A 16,252-nucleotide genomic window follows, 5' to 3' on the forward strand; every position below is an offset into this window, starting at 1 on the left:
TTTAGCCTGGGGGGCTGAAACGGCGCTGTGATCCCCCACGGCCCCACCCCTCGGTGGGGGAGTTGCTATATAAGGTGGTGAGCCGGTGGGCTCAGGGTTCAGTGTTTAGCTTAAACCAGTGAAGAAGGAAGACTGGCTAGATAGGCCCTGGGACTCCCCTGGATCGCTGTCCTTCTAAGGACCGACCAGGGCAAGCCAGTGGCGTGGCCCCGAGAGCCCAGAGCCGATGCTCTTGTAAGAGCCAGTCTAGGGACTCAGGGTGCCGTGATCCCAGCTTGGCCAGAGCGGGATCAGCTAGCCTCCCCTAGCTCTGTAGTGGAGGACCTGGGAGTAGGCTAGCCGGGATAGAGATTGTGGGTACTCCCTGTTAGATGGGTGAAGGGGCCGATACCCCTTCGAGTGTTGTATACCTTGGCCTGTATAGAGTGGAACGTTTAATAAATGAGTGTGCCTCCGACTACGTCGTCCAAGTCTCGTTGAACCTACTACAACTGGAGTCAGAAGTGGTCTTCTAAAGATGGATACAAGACGGACGGCTCATACCAAGGAACCTGGGGAGGAGGACACCTCGGCCGACTCAGAACCTGAAATCGCCGAAGGAGAATCCGAGCAACTGGGGCCGAGTCCACCGACACCGCAGCGGCCGGACGGGTGGGGACCGTCGGTTGACGGACTGCGGGTGGCTCACTTCCGCCTGATGGAGCTACTCTACGCGGTAGCCGCTTTGTTGGAGGAAATCATTCATCTGGGGGTTGGAGGACTGCACGGGGCGATGTTGGAAGACACGCAACGCCAGTTCCCGCCATTTCAACGGGCCTGGAGGTTGGATTTGCCGCCATCAGTACAGTGGGTGCTGAGGGCGGGGCCGGGCTACATCATGTGACCGACAGTCGCCGACCAGAAGCCGCCACGTCATCAACAGCGGCCAGCGATGGCGAACGCCAATCAGCGGCCAGCACGTCACCAGCAGTGCGACCGCTAATGGCGCCAGCCATTCCCGCTGATACTGTACAGATTGGCGGGAACAACAGTTGGTGATCTACGGCTGCGGAGGCCTCGTTCCAGCAGCGATTGCCGGTCCTCAAAGAGTTTGTGGCGGAAGACGGCGACTGGGGAGCCTTCCAAAGACGTTTCCTCGCCCACCAAGGAATGTCGCGATGGACCGACGACGAGGCGCTACGCGCGCTGCCGGCGACACTGGACAGTGACGCCCTCGCCACCCTCACTACGGCACCGAGATCGGCGCGCGCCACGCTGCAGGCGGCGCTTTGACTCCTGTCTGTAGTCTACAGACCACCTTCTGACTGCAGACAGCTGTTTTACGATCGTCAGAGGGGCGCCAAGGAATCGCCCCTGGCATACCAAACGGCTCTTCTGGCCCTCGTGAAGACGGCTTTCCCGTGAATGGACGAGGAAGGGGTGGACGCTATGGTGGCTGAGAAGATATTGCTGTTGGCGGACAATCTGGACATCGTCGTCTTGGCGCAAGATGACAAGGAGATGTGTTCCCTGCGGGCGGCACGGCACATCCACGCAAACTTGCTGTCCCAACGTCGCAAGGCCAGCAAGGCGGCGGCCAGGCATACCGTGGCTGCAGCCACCCTCCCATCGGAAGAGGTCTGCGCTGTGGGTCGCCCAACGGAGTGGAGATCCGGGGGCCGGCCAGCTCTGGATAGGTCGAGCCACCAGGATCAACCCAAGCCGACTGGGGCACTCACGCGGTGCTACAACTGTGGCCCCCGGGGACATGTGGCTTCGGGATGCTGGGCTCCTCGACAACACAGTGCGATGCCTCAGCCGGACGACACGCCTCTACCCAAGGCTCTGCAGCGAACTCCGGCAAGTCGTGGCACCCAACATGTTTGGCCTACGCACACACCTGTGACACGCTCACGCACTGCAACGAACAGGGTTCAGAAATCAGCTGTCGTTGCGTCTAAATGTGCCGCGATGGGGAGGGTGTTCCAACCGGGCCAGTGGTCTGAGTTGGCCAATCGCGTTGTTGCTGCGTCGGCGGGGTCGTCGGTCATTGTGGGGCATATTGATGGGATTGAGGTGCGGGTCTTAGTTGATATGGGAGCATCGGCGACTATTGTGTCCGGTTTAATTTATAACATTCTCCCCGTTCAAAGCCGTCCTTTGCTTCCCGTTGATGTTCCGTGCTATGCTGCCAATGGGGGCTCGCTGGGCATTATCGGACAGATCCGCGCGCAAATTTGTATTGGGGACATCAAATTATCTGGGCCAGTATTGGTCTCCTCCTCGCTGGCAGTTCCGTGCCTCTTGGGGACAGACTTCTTGGTCAAAATGCCGATTTGAATCTTGATCGACCAAGGTTGCATCGAACTCCCGTCGGGCCGACGTATGATGTTCTTGTCCTCCCCCGCTACTGTCCGTACGGCATTTGCGACGGTACAAGCTCTTGTTACGAAGACGGTACGCGTACCGCTGGGGGCTCAGATGCTCGTGCCTCTTAGGCTGCGTCGACCATTCGTTAAGGGGATTGGGGATCGGGGTGTTCTGTTGGGACCGTCTAGGGCCGGAGTCAACGGACCTGATTTGATAGCGGCCCAGACCATTGAGAAAGCGGGCAGGGACCCCTTCATCATGGTACTCAATGTTGGGTTGCGAACGGCTGTGGTTCCTCAAGGGACCGTGCTTGCGCACGCAACGCTGATACCCTGTGAGGAACCGGTCATTGGACATGTGAGCACCGCTCCTCCGTCGAAACCGCATTCAGACCGTGATGAGGGGTGGCTGGATGCGTTTTGAGCGGGATCATATGACCTGTCCAGCGTGATAAGCTACGAACCCTTCTGCGTGATTTTTCCGAAATCTTTATTCGACACAAATATGATATTGGCCGTACTAAACTGCTGCGACGCCATATTGACACGGGTGACAGCGCGCCAATCCGCCAAAATCTTTTTCGGTTGAGTCCCACCGAAAAGGATCATGTCAAATCGGCCGTAGATGACATGCTAGCTGCGGATATTATATCCCTTTCTACCAGCCCTTGGGGTGCACCCAACGTGTTAGTAAAAAAACACGACTGCTCCTTGCGGTTTTGTGTTGATTTTCGTCGGCTAAATAAGATTTCCGTAGCCAACGCATATTCGCTCCCTCGGATGGATGAATCGCTTGACGCCCTGGCGGGGGCGCGGTTCTTTTCCACATTGGATTTACTGTCAGGGTTCTGGCAGCTCCCTCTGGATGATGAATCTAAACCTAAAACAGCTTCCGTACGCCGCACGGCCTATTCCAATTTAACTGCTTGCTGATGGGGCTCCACTCCGCGCCGGCAACTTTCCAGCGATTAATGGAATTGGTCCTGGCTGGGTTGCAATGGGATTCTTGTTTGATTTACTTGGACGATATCATCGTCTTTAGTAAAACATTCGACGAACACCTCCAGAGGTTGCGGGCTGTTTTCCTCAAAATGCGGGCTGCTAATTCGAAATTAAAGCCGCAGAAATGTCATTTGCAACACGAATCGGTGCAGTATATGGGCGACATTGTCAGACGATCAGGTATTACCACAGATCCCGTCCAAAACGCAATGTGTCAGCTCCTGGCCGACTCCCACCTCGGTGGGGGAGGTCCGGAGTTTCATTGGTTTTGCGTCTTATTACCAACGGTTTGTCACCGATTTCGCGATGATTGCTAAACCCTTACATGCCTTGACATCAAAGGGGTCAAGTTTCACTGGGGACAGGAGGAGGAGGCTGCTTTTCGCTCCCTTCGGGACGCCCTAGTGGGGGCTCTGCCATTAAGTTATCCCGACTTTTCGAAACCCTTCTTGCTCGATACGGACGCAAGCAACACGGGCATTGGGGGCGTGCTTTCCCAGGTTGTTGGGGGCGTAGAGCATGTGGTAGCATACGGCAGTCGGGTTTTGTCTCCGGCGGAACAGAGGTACTGTGTTACCCGTCGGGAACTATTGGCAATCATTTACTTCATTCAGCAATATCGCCCATATCTGTACGGTCGCCATTTCACCGTCCGCACAGATCATGCGGCGCTGCAGTACGCCTTGCGGGTTCAACAGCCATCGTGACAATTGTCCCAATGTTTGGAGATTCTCCAAGATTTCGATTTCGAGACTAAATATCGTAAGGGCGTTCGCCACATGAACGCAGATGCTCTGTCGCGTTTGCCGCCCACCTCCGAGTGCGCTTGCCTCCTGGGTTCGGGGCGTTGCAGACCTCCGAATGTAATCTCTGATTCGGTCCTTGCGGCCGCCGCTGATGCGCCTTCAATTGCGGGTCCTATTGAGCAAGAAGGGAGGGATTCTTTGCTGGGATTGTCTGTTGCGGAGTGGGGGCTCCTCCAAATGGAGGACACCTCCCTCCTCGTGTTGCGCCGTCACATCAGGGGATCTGGTCGGGGGGTGGAAAATGTCGACTCGTGGGGGTTGTTCCAGGGTCTCTTGATGCATTGGGACGGGAGATCCCGCCGCCACCGGCTGGTGGTGCCTTCCACATGAGGGGTAGAGTGGTGTGGGCTGCTCACGAGCGACTCCTGCACCTGGGGACTCACAAAACCCTTGCCATGCTCCAGCTGGATTTTTCTTGGCCGGGCATGGCAAGGGACGTGGGTGATCTTTTAGGGTCGTGTACTCAGTGCGCGCAACGGAAGCCACCAGCAAGGGGGTCGAACCCACCATTGCAGTCTAACAAGTTTTCCCGGGTTAACGAACTCGTTGCGCTTGCTATTTTGGGCCCATTCCCCGCTACACCTAGGGGAAATAAATACCTATTGACCAGGGTGTAATATTTTATGCGATGGCCTATGGCCTGGCCCCTCGCCAACCAGTCGGCAGCAACCATCGTGGAGGCCTTTGTCCAGGGCTACGTCCTCGACAAAGGTACTCCGGAGCGGCTGCTGACTGACCAGGGGAAAAATGTTTTGGGTAAACTTCTCCACGAGGTGTGCGAGCTCCTGGGTACGAAAAAAATCCGTACCTCCCCATATCATCCGCAAACTGACGGGATGGTGGAGCGTCTGCATCAATCTATCACGTCCATGCTGTCTCAACAGGTGTCTGAATCCCAGACCGACTGGGACCTTCATATTCCGGGGGTTTTGGTGGCCTACAGAATGGCTCCTCATGCGGTGACCGGATTTTCGCCTTTCTTCCTAATGTACGGTCGCGAGGCTAACCCGCCTGTCGCTACACAGCTGCGGATCTCCGCACCGCATGCGAAATCCAAATTGTCCGACCATGTCAAATTCAACATCTCTAAATTGACAGAGGCACGGGAGGCGGCCATCCAAAATTCAGACCTCCGCCAGAGGGCGAATGAAAGGCTCAAGCTGGGCCGGGTACATGTACTCCAGTGGAAACCGGGTGACAAGGCGTGGTTGTACTGTCCCCAAGTTCCGCTGGCAACCTCGTCCAAGCTGTTGCGGCCGTGGCGGGGGCCCGTGGAAGTGGTGCAGGTCTTGCGGCCACAATGTGTATGTATCCAGTGGGGGAAGCGTCGGTGGTTCGTGCACCCCTCGCGGTTGAAACCGTTCGTTTTGCCCCATGTTCCTACCACACACACACATGGCCAAACATGTGAGGGGTCCACCGACTCCCGGAGTCCGACTTCGCTGCATTCGCCTGACTTGCCACCGACTGTTCCACCTCCAGGTGCACCAAGATTGACGTGCTCGCGACCGCCAACCCCTCCCGGGGGGGTCGGGGGTCGCTCGTCGGCGAAGCCAGACACTCTCGCACCCGAACTATTGACACCCACCGTTGGGCCGGCCGGGGCTGCCCCTTGTGATGGTCCCGCTGCAAGAACACGCGCCAAAATGCGCAGACTTTTGTAAGGTCGGCCACTTGTGCAGCCCTTGCTGGGGTCGCGGGGTGGAGGGTCCTTGAAATTGTATATATGTTGGTTTCTTATGGGATGGGGTATTTATTTTCTCTCTAGGTAGTGTTGTTGTTACTGTTGTTGTTGTTGTTCTTGTTGTTTACGCGAGGCACACACGGGTTTGGGGGGGATGAATTTTTATTGTGATTTATGTTGCAGCCGGGATGGCTGCGGGCTGTTCAGGGGGGGGGGGGGGGTGATGTAGAGGTGTTACGGGAGGGCGAACAAACACACCAGGGGTGGTTATGCCCGCACGCGGAAGGATGCTTACATCCACGTCCGCACCGTTTAGCCTGGGGGGCTGAAACGGCGCTGTTATCTCCCACGGCCCCACCCCTCGGTGGGGGAGTTGCTATATAAGGTGGTGAGCCGGTGGGCTCAGGGTTCAGTGTTTAGCTTAAACCAGTGAAGAAGGAAGACTGGCTAGATAGGCCCTGGGACTCCCCTGAATCGCTGTCCTTCTAAGGACCGACCAGGGCAAGCCAGTGGCGTGGCTCCGAGAGCCCAGAGCCGATGCTCTTGTAAGAGCAGGTCTAGGGACTCAGGGTGCCGTGATCCCAGCTTGGCCAGAGCGGGATCAGCTAGCCTCCCCTAGCTCTGTAGTGGAGGACCTGGGAGTAGGCTAGCCGGGATAGAGATCGTGGGATCTCCCTGTTAGACGGGTGAAGGGGCCGATACCCCTTCGAGTGTTGTATACCTTGGCCTGTATAGAGTGGAATATTTAATAAATGAGTGTGCCTCCGACTACGTCGTCCAAGTCTCGTTGAACCTACTACATATGTGAAGAAGGTTACATTATTGTTATCAAGCTCTGTGTACTTAGATGATGTTAACAAGGGTAACCAAGTCCAGAATCACCACCCTGTGACACTCAAACTGCTCGTCTATCTCGTCATCTGACTCCCCAAAGTCAAAGTCAGGTTCTGGATCATCCTGCAGTTTTTTGTTATTGCATGTCTGTAACCTGTACATGTCTGTGCTGTCAGTCAATTTGACAAGCACGTGCAGCTTGGCATTTTGCATGAACGCACACACTTGCATGCTAGCAGTTCCAAGACCACATCTGGTGCAGGTGGGGATTGCATTCAGTAAATGGCCAGCTTGCAATCATCTGTCCATCCATACTCAGTAGGGCTTGGCACCACAGGGTTAGCCTGCAGACAGCACTTTCAGATTGCTGCCTGACAGTTTCTACAGAAATAATACAGAACCACCAGTACTTGCCTCACCTGCCAGTAAATGATCATGAGCAAAACAAGCTTCTAGAAACAGAAGGAAAACAAAGCGCCAATCTATTCCAGACTTAACTAAGTCACTAAAATTGAAGAACAACCGTGAATAAATGCAAGAATGTATGAAATACATGCTTTGGGGACAAACATCCATTTTGTAAATTATGTATTGTCTTAATTAACAGCAGAGGTGTTGGAATGTTTTATTGTAACGTCCGGGCAAATAGGCGTGATTGTGATAGGTGCAAAAACAGGTTTCCTGCGAGAAAAAATTAACAGCTGCTCATTTGTAAAGTTTATCATGTATTATTTTACTTCTGTTGGTGTAACAAATAAAATGGCACCATTGAAGTTGTGCCACCTTGGGTGGTACCGATATCTGGATCTGGCCCAAGGACTATTAATGCAGGTGGGGAAATCCGAGGACTGTTCATGGAGTGGAGAACAATAACCATTGTAGTAGCAATATATGGGTGACGAGGAGAAGACTCACCACCTATAGGTGAGTGACTGGAGTGATTCGGTGGAGGCTGGATCATCAATCAGCCTGGCCTGTTGCTTCACTCTGAACTCTTATCAAGTGCAGCAATGAGGTTGGAGCGGGTGCTCCACCTCAGATATGGGTGTCACGGTGGTGAGATGTTATCTGCCTCGGCTATTATGCAGGAGGCATGGGTTTGATCCCGACTCCGATGCCTGTACATTTGGAGTTTGCATGTTCTCCCTGTGGTGGCATGGATTTTTCTCCGGGTCCTCTGGTTTTTCCCTCCACATTTGGCAACATACGCTTAGAGTATTTGGCTGCTATACATTTCCACATAAGCTACTTCGGTGAGCGATCATTTGTGGCCAGGTAGCTTCTGAAAATCAGCTATGTAACTAAGTGGGCCTTATCTGCTAAAATAAAAAAAATAGTTTTTTGTTTAGTTTAACACGTAGGCTTTTGCGGCCAATATCATCCATAATACAGGTTTTTTTGGGTGAGATCGTGTAAATATATAAGATTTGAAATGTTGTGGCTTGGCTCTCCAACACACCAGTGTGCTGTACTAGTAACGAATTGGCATGATCTGTTTACGTGACAAACCTTACTAAATTGGCTGTGTTGGGTGGTGGCGGGTTTAACGACATTTATATATTTACGCGATCTAACCCAAAAACCTGTATTATGCAGTTTTTAGTTTAGTTTAGATATGATTCCAACGTCCACAGTCACTTTATTTCACGAATTTGCAGCTCGTCCTTCCAGTGTTCGTGACATTGTCCTGTACCGTGTCGCAAAGGTCACTTTGCGTGCACATGCAGTGAAAAATGTATAATTGTAAAGCAGAACAAAGATCGCACTGCTTGAAACTAACTCTGATCATTTAATAGTGTGCCATAAAATCGGATTCTGCTCTCTAAGTATAAAAAAAACGGCCAGAATTACTTAAAACAAAGACAGCATGTCATGGTTCTGTAATCAGGCACTGTCAACTGATTTGGATAAATGGGTTTAAAGGGGGCTGTTCTCGAATGGATGTTAAAGTGTTGCATACTGATTGCCTCGTTATTTTTTTTCCCCACTTACAAGTAAATCCATTGCCAAGATCACGTGTGACTTTTTTTTTTATTGAAACAGTGCCGAGTCATATCCAGTGCTCTTGTGGAGTCACAGAAACTCCAGCGAATGCCAGTGGACCTAAAAAAAAGCAGATGCATTGCATTAAGTGCATTTATCTTGGGGGCAAGACATGTCACGCGAGCTCCGACTTGGCCAGAGGGCACGCAGCATGGTGGAAGAGCACGCTGTCCTTTGGAGAGGACATTAAAGCCTGACATCCTGTCCGCACAAGGGCATTAAGGATCCCACGACTTTGTTGAGTGAATAGGTCACCGTGTTCTCATGTCACGTCCAAACAAAATGCCTTTAATAAAAAAAAATCGCCTCCGTAAGGGCAACGACACGTTGTAAGCCAAGCATTGTAAGGTAAAACGACGGAGGCTTATTATACTGAACACAAAATAATATTTTGCGTCAATTGCGAGAAGTATTGTAGCAATGTTGATAGACCGACAATACTCCTTCACATATCTGGCCCTCCACGTATGAAATAATACGTCACATTCAATGCTGCTGTGATATAGTACAGGAGCTACTCGATACATCATACATTTCTCCACAACACGCCGCCGTCGCTTGGGCCAACACCGTACCTAGCCCAGCATTTAATACTTGCAGGAAGGGCTCCTGATGCCCCCTCAATATCGGCTGGGCACCTATCAGTTCAGTTTTCAGTTCATTAATTAGGTATATCCCTGTGAGCCATGCGGCAAACACATGAACAAGAAACATCTTAAAGTGACTACGCGCAACAGAAAAATCCAGGAAAAAACAGCAAAGTCTTCCAGAAAAAGCACCGTATATCAATGATGTGTGCAAAATCTCAGTGGGATGCAAGTTAAACAATAACAACCATAAGACAATTTAGATTACATTCATCAGTCTAAATCTGTACTACTGCAAACAAATAAGGCCAAACCAAAACGTTTTCGAAATCACCAAAATAAAGCTATAAAAACAATGTAACAGTGATCATAGAACTGTGATTCAAATTTAACAATAAACTATATACATAACATGTACGACCAAAATTTTCAGCCATAGCATAGCTGGCAGCATGAGTCACTCCATAACAGCAGGATTATCACAATTTTTCAATGCACCTTTAAAGATCAGCACACTATAATAAAAAAACTCAAGATCATACTCTTCAGCAGTCATCCAGAGCGATACATTTGATTTCAGGCAACTGAATAGCAGTAGCAGCTAGGGGTGTACAACTTCTCTAGAGCAGTTTTGAGTGAAGCTCTCATAGGTAGTGATCAAGTTGCAGTTTATTGGCGATAGCATTCCAGACCCTGGGGGCATCAATAGCAAAAGCCCTTCCTCCAGTATTTGTACGGCAATAAGGAATGTGAAGCTGTTAAATGAGCGAAGACCTTAGGTCACATTTGTTCTTCGAAGCAGTGAGGAGATCCAGCAGGTAATCTCCGAATTTTTTGTAAGTACATCGTGGATAAATAAGATCTGATGCACAAGCCGTCGATCATTAAGAGATGTTAAGTTTGACCCAATGTAGAGATCACAGTGGTGGGTCCTATATGGCCAGTTCAATGCAAATCTTAAGGCTGAGTGATAAATTAAGTCAAGCTTCTTCAGTACAGTACTGGTGGCTCATTTATATACGATGTCATAGTAATCAAGTAGAGGCAGTATGGTAGCTTTGATCAATTCCAAACGGAACATAGGGGGGAAGCAGTGCTTGTGTCGATACAGAAAACCAATTTTTATTTTTGTCTTTATAACAAAATGTAATCGATGTCATCTTCAAATTTCAGTTTTGAATCTAGGATAACCCCACGATACTTATAGATCTTGACTTGCTCTATTTGATCATTATTTAAGGAATGTAATGAGGGAAAAATAACTTCCCGCTTTAGTCCTGGTGAGAAGCATAGCACCTTGGTTTTGGAGGTATTCAGGACTAGTTTAAGAGCAACTAGCTGATGTTGTAGTTTGTTGAAATCACCCTGGAGCTTAGCAATCACGTCATCCGGAGAGCCGCCAGCAGTAATCAATATCGTGTCATCTGTAATCAGTATCGTGTCATAAAAGTGAGATCCTGAACCGCTCTATTCTAAGGGGTTAAAATAATCCCACCCCCAGTGATTTCCTGGTCAAGCTGCTTCTGCAGCCTCAAGGGTACAAGCATCTGTGCACCCGGGGGAACTCTAACAGTTTCACGCACCAGTGCCTGAACCACAGCATTAGCCATTCAACCCAGTAGGGGACTCCAAAAATCTCAACCAAAGCCCCAACGGTAACTCTACACAACCCTGGTCAATCAAAATCCGGAGGCGCATTCTCTTAAAAAAATCGGTCCCCATTAAACACGGCACCGGCAATGAACTTGGTACTAACACCAGGCCCGTGCATTCAATATCTCCAATCCGTCATAACACAGTGTGCCAATGCGGTGCATTGCCCGGACCTCCGTGGCCAATAATCACGCACCGAAGTACCATCTTCGCACCTCGTATCTCTATGGGGGGCGATGGCGTGTGCACCCGACACTGACTGCAATGGAGATACATGAGGTGGCTGAGGCCGGCACGATGGAGGATGGCGAAGCCGGGAAAAACTGCCACAAATCAGCACGGCAGCCCCTGGAGATGTGCCCCGATAGGCCACATCTGAAACAGGTAACGGGACCACGCCATGGTGGAGGGAATGTCCCCCCCACTGGTCCCGTCGTCGTCCCGCGCCGATTTTCCCGCGCGGGCTCCAACTCTCCGATGCACAGACCCGAGAAGACTCTCGGTGCTCCTTGTCACCCTCTTCTCCTGGGAATCCAGCCCAGGCTGCCACCACCGGCACACCATCGCAGGTTACAATGGGCCTGGATGCATCGGGATACCTGAATCGAGAACAGGTCGTCTTCCTCCGTGGCCGGCAAAAAAAACGCTAATTTCTTGAGCCAGCGCCATCAGAGTATCTAGTCCCCCCTGCTCCATTTTTAGGTACGCAGTCTGGGCCAGTTACAATAGTGCACTGCGGAAGGCGAGGGGCGACTCGGTCTCCCCCTGACTCCGCATCACGAATTTCTTCCGCGCGTTGGACGGCGGATCAAAAATCTCTGCCAACTGTGCATATGCTTGCTGCAACATCGCCCTGTCCGCATGGGGAATGGAAAAAAAACGCCGCCAAGGCATCGTTGTCTAGCGTGGTGGAAAGAGCACGTAGCGCCTCTACGTCGGACCACCCAGTGAGTTAGCAAGTGGTGGTAAAGCGCCACCAAAAGGCCACCCAATCACCCCCCACAGCCAAATATTCCTTAATAAACGGCAACCGCTGCGCGAGGGAAGACGCCCCAGGATGAGATGTCGGCAGCAGGTTAAATTCAGTGGGACTCGATTCCCACCCTTGGTCGGGAGTGATGCGGAGTCGCCCATTTGCTGCCCCCAAGTCGCAGCCCCCTCCACTGGCTCTTCCTTACCCAGCTGCCCCACCAGTGCCGTCACCGCGGAGAGCAGCTTCAATGATGCGCGCGCAGAGTGCCCACAGTCCCTCTTTAGCCGGCGATTCGGGATCGTCATCCTTCGCCCGCTGCCCCGCCGGAACCGCCTCTCCGGGACCCCTAACCGGGGTCCCGCTGCCCAAGAACCCTCCTCACCATCGCCCTCTTCGCTCGAGGACGTGCTGATGAGAGCAATCCTCTTCGTGACTGTCGACATAGCCTATCTCCCCCCACCGGGTTCGAAGGGGAAAAAAAATCCTCCAATAAAAACAACTGTACAATTAAAAAAAACCATACATTTTTCGTTAACTTCTGACACCAAATGTAGTGTACTAATTCAGATACACTAGTAGGAGGCGTTATCCCTCTTGTTTATTCCAGCTCTCACAGCCATACCGGGTTGGGACAGCCAAAATGCTTCCAGACCCACAGCTTGAAGAGGCAAAGACCACAACGACAGCAGCATGAAGAGTTCCATTCCCAATGGCAGCTGCCCCAGCGTGGCCAGGCTCCGTCCTCGGCCACGCACCCTTCTGTATCCCCCAAAAGGCTCCGGACTTGGCCCATGGGTTCACCTGGTAGAACGGGCTGCTACCCCTAATTCCATTGCCTACCAATCTCCCAGCACCACGCGGAACAGCGACTCATTCATTCAACACTAGTATTGGGTAAATCTCCAAACGAAGTCAAACAATCTCCAAAACGATTTAGATTTCATTCAATATCAATTGTCATCACTAAAATTGTTCCTGAATACCCAAACGAAGATCATGATATTTTCTTAAAAAATAAATCTAGTTTCATTCCATTCACCTGTTACGGATATCAGAAGCAATATCATTGAACAAACAGAGTGCTTCAAAAACTTGAGTTTACTAATTGATTAAAAACTTACATTCTAACCCCATATTGATCACATCTCAAATAATATAACAAAAAATAGTTTTTTTTTATGCAGAAACAAACATTGTTTTCCCAATTGTGCCTGTTGAAGCCATCATTCTACCACTTGTTGACTACTGTGACACTGCTTAAAGATCAGCTACTAATGAAACACTAAAAAAAATAAAACCGCTTATCATTCTGTTCTTCGATTTGCACTGGATGTACCATACAGGACCCACCATTGTGACCTCTACTTAAAATCCAATCTCACATCACTTTATGCATGAGGAAATCTACATTGGACCCTCTTCATTCATAAAATCCTTATTGGTAAATCTGCACTTAGCTAATTCATTTACCCCATTATCAATCCCAAGACACCTAAGATGTCCATCGAATTGCCTTTTAACCATCCCAAGAACAAGAATTGGAATAGGTGACAAAGCCTTTGTCTTTACAGCACCAACGTTTTGGAACAATCTTGTTTCCTCCCTTATCATCCTAAATATTTCTTGAGAAATATCCTGAAGCAGAAGATTAGTGCTGGATACAACTGTATTTGCAAATGTGATTTGCAACTTTCATCCTTTCCCATGCATCGATAGTTACATTTTAATGTGCAATTGTATTGAGGGACTGCGTTGTCTTTGTCTGGTCTAGGACTGTTTTTTATGTTGTTGTGCTGCATTACCCAAGCTTGGAAATTGGTGTACTTGTGCAATTTAAACTAATATACTCAATCGATTTTACGTATTTACTTTCAGTGACTTGCTTACTTTTCCTACACTTTGCACTCCAATCGTTTGCTTGTATTGTTTGTTGTTGTAACTTTCTGACCTGCTCCTACTGGACATCTGTGAAAAATAGCTTCAAAGCTCATATGATTTTTCTAGGATAAATAAAGATTCTGGTTGCGATTCATTACGAACGAGAGAGTACGAACAGGACACAATTCACCGATTCTTGGATCGATTAGTGACCCAAACACCGTGGAATTTCACAGAATTTCCAGAAGGGAAATAATTATACATCTACGTTGTTTGAGATGTTTTGTTAAAAGTGTGTACGAGCAATTATGCATATTGTACAATGTAAAGTGAAGTGATATTACCTTACAAAACTTGTATTCCCAATCATAATGGCTTTACATGGTAATCTCTCACACAGATGCAGATAGTTTTCCCCCAGGGATAATGGAGTTGTGTGATTTCTTGAAAATCATTGACCGATTAACTTCCTCACCATAATATATTCAATTGCCGTAGTTCAACTCAATACAAGATAACACGTCCATATTTACGAATAGACTTATACTTACAGTATACACTTGAATTTACGTCCGTAAATGTTAATAACAATTTATTAATATGAAACGTTGCTTTCAAGATTAGCCACTAATTGCCATAAAGGTGGTAAATGAACAACACATTTTTATTCTTGTAAGCTGCACTTTCCCAAACCCTCCGTTTATTTATTGTTTTTTTTTGCCGACAAGAGCCCGATAGAGCGCGAACCGTAAGAAGGGGGCACTGAAATCCCACGGACAGAAGCCCCTAACTCAGTGCCCATGGGTTAAGGGAAGATGAGAAAAGCGGGCTCGCTGCCCTGCTCGCGTAGAGACTGAGTGGAAACGGAGGGCAACCCCTCGATTTTTCTGAATCAGAACATGTATTTATACTGGAGGAATCCGATGAGCTATGGAGCTCTTTTTCACAGATATTCAGTCAGGGCATGTAAGAACGTTATAAACAGTACAAAAAACATGGTAGTTGTGCAAAGTACACGCAAGGTAAACAAATCACCTAAACACATACAAATGAACCTAATCCATCCCCATCCTACCAGGCAAAGCCTTTAAAACTTTCCTTCTTGGCAGTACACCCTACACCACCGTTAGCGTCTAGACTTGTTGGACCGCTCACCGCGATTGTTGCTGAATCTCTCGTTTTGCCATTTCTGCTGCCGCTGTTGTCATTTGTCATGTTTGTGGCAGAAAAAAGAGCAATCTAGCCTGGCGCAGAAAACCAACAACACATACACCGTGAGCCCGTCTAGCTTCCCGCAAGGAGTCGCCCGGGACAGCGGCGTTCCCACAGTGACCCGCAGCGCGACCGCGGGCCCTCGATCCGCCACGGCTGCCTCTGGCCCCACTGAGCCGAAGCCTGCCGAGCCGAAACCCGCGGAGCCCAAGAAGACGTACAACAGCGTCAGCAAGGTGGACAAGCTGTCCCGCATCCTCTTCCCCTTGCTGTTCGCCTCCTTCAACCTGGTCTATTGGGCCACCTACCTCAACAAGGTGCCCAAGATGAAAGGGGTGATCTTTCAAAACTGAGGGCAGGCTTGCCTGCCGTAGACCTGCGTTCCTAAAAGGCACGGCTCGACCGCGTAGCAGGCAGCGAGGTGAGTGGTGAGGCGGTGCGTCGGCACTCACCTCCACCGCATTCGCTACAGCCGGGAGCCAGTGGGGGGGGGGGGGGAGTCCCCCTCTTAACTTTGAAATTAAACTGACAGGTTTTTTGTTTGTTGTTAAGGCACTCGTGTTGTTTTGTAAGGAAGTTCGGCTGGCTTCACATTTGCTCATCTCACCATGGGGCTGTAATCTCGTAGGAAATACATGTGCTTCTTTTTTTACACGCAGCGTTGTTCCATTTGTTCCAGTGGAACAAGTTGACGATTGCCAGTTGTATGCCCTGGAACATCTTTACAATTGGACGGACTGAGGTTTTATGGACTTGACAACAATGTCAAGGAAACCACCTCTGAGGCAAAACCTACGAGAGTAGGTGAAGTTTACGTGGGATCTCATTTCTGAAATAATATTTATCAAGGTGATTACTATGATTTTACATATTTGGTATATATTTTCTTTAATGTCTTCGTGGTATAACCCTCTGTAGACTCGAATGAGCTACGGTTCCTTTCTCACGTCTCCTGCTGCGTGCGAGGCAACATATCTCTTTGGGCTTGGGGCATCCTAGCAAGCAGGGTTGCTGTGGGACACTCTTCAACTTAATAAAATGGTTTAATGACACTGCTGGACGAGAAAATATGTAGGTAACTAAGTTCATGCAAATATCAACGTGTAACATAAAATGTCGCACAACTCTTTCCGGGAAAAAACAATCGATTGCATTCAACAAAGTGGCACCGTTTAACTTCAGCTTTTGACGGGGACCAGAATCGCCCGACATTCGGTTGACTCCTGCAGCCA

The sequence above is a fragment of the Lampetra planeri genome, chromosome 19 (genome assembly GCF_965212315.1).
Source record: "Lampetra planeri chromosome 19, kcLamPlan1.2.h2, whole genome shotgun sequence".
In the NCBI taxonomy this organism is placed as follows: domain Eukaryota; kingdom Metazoa; phylum Chordata; class Hyperoartia; order Petromyzontiformes; family Petromyzontidae; genus Lampetra; species Lampetra planeri.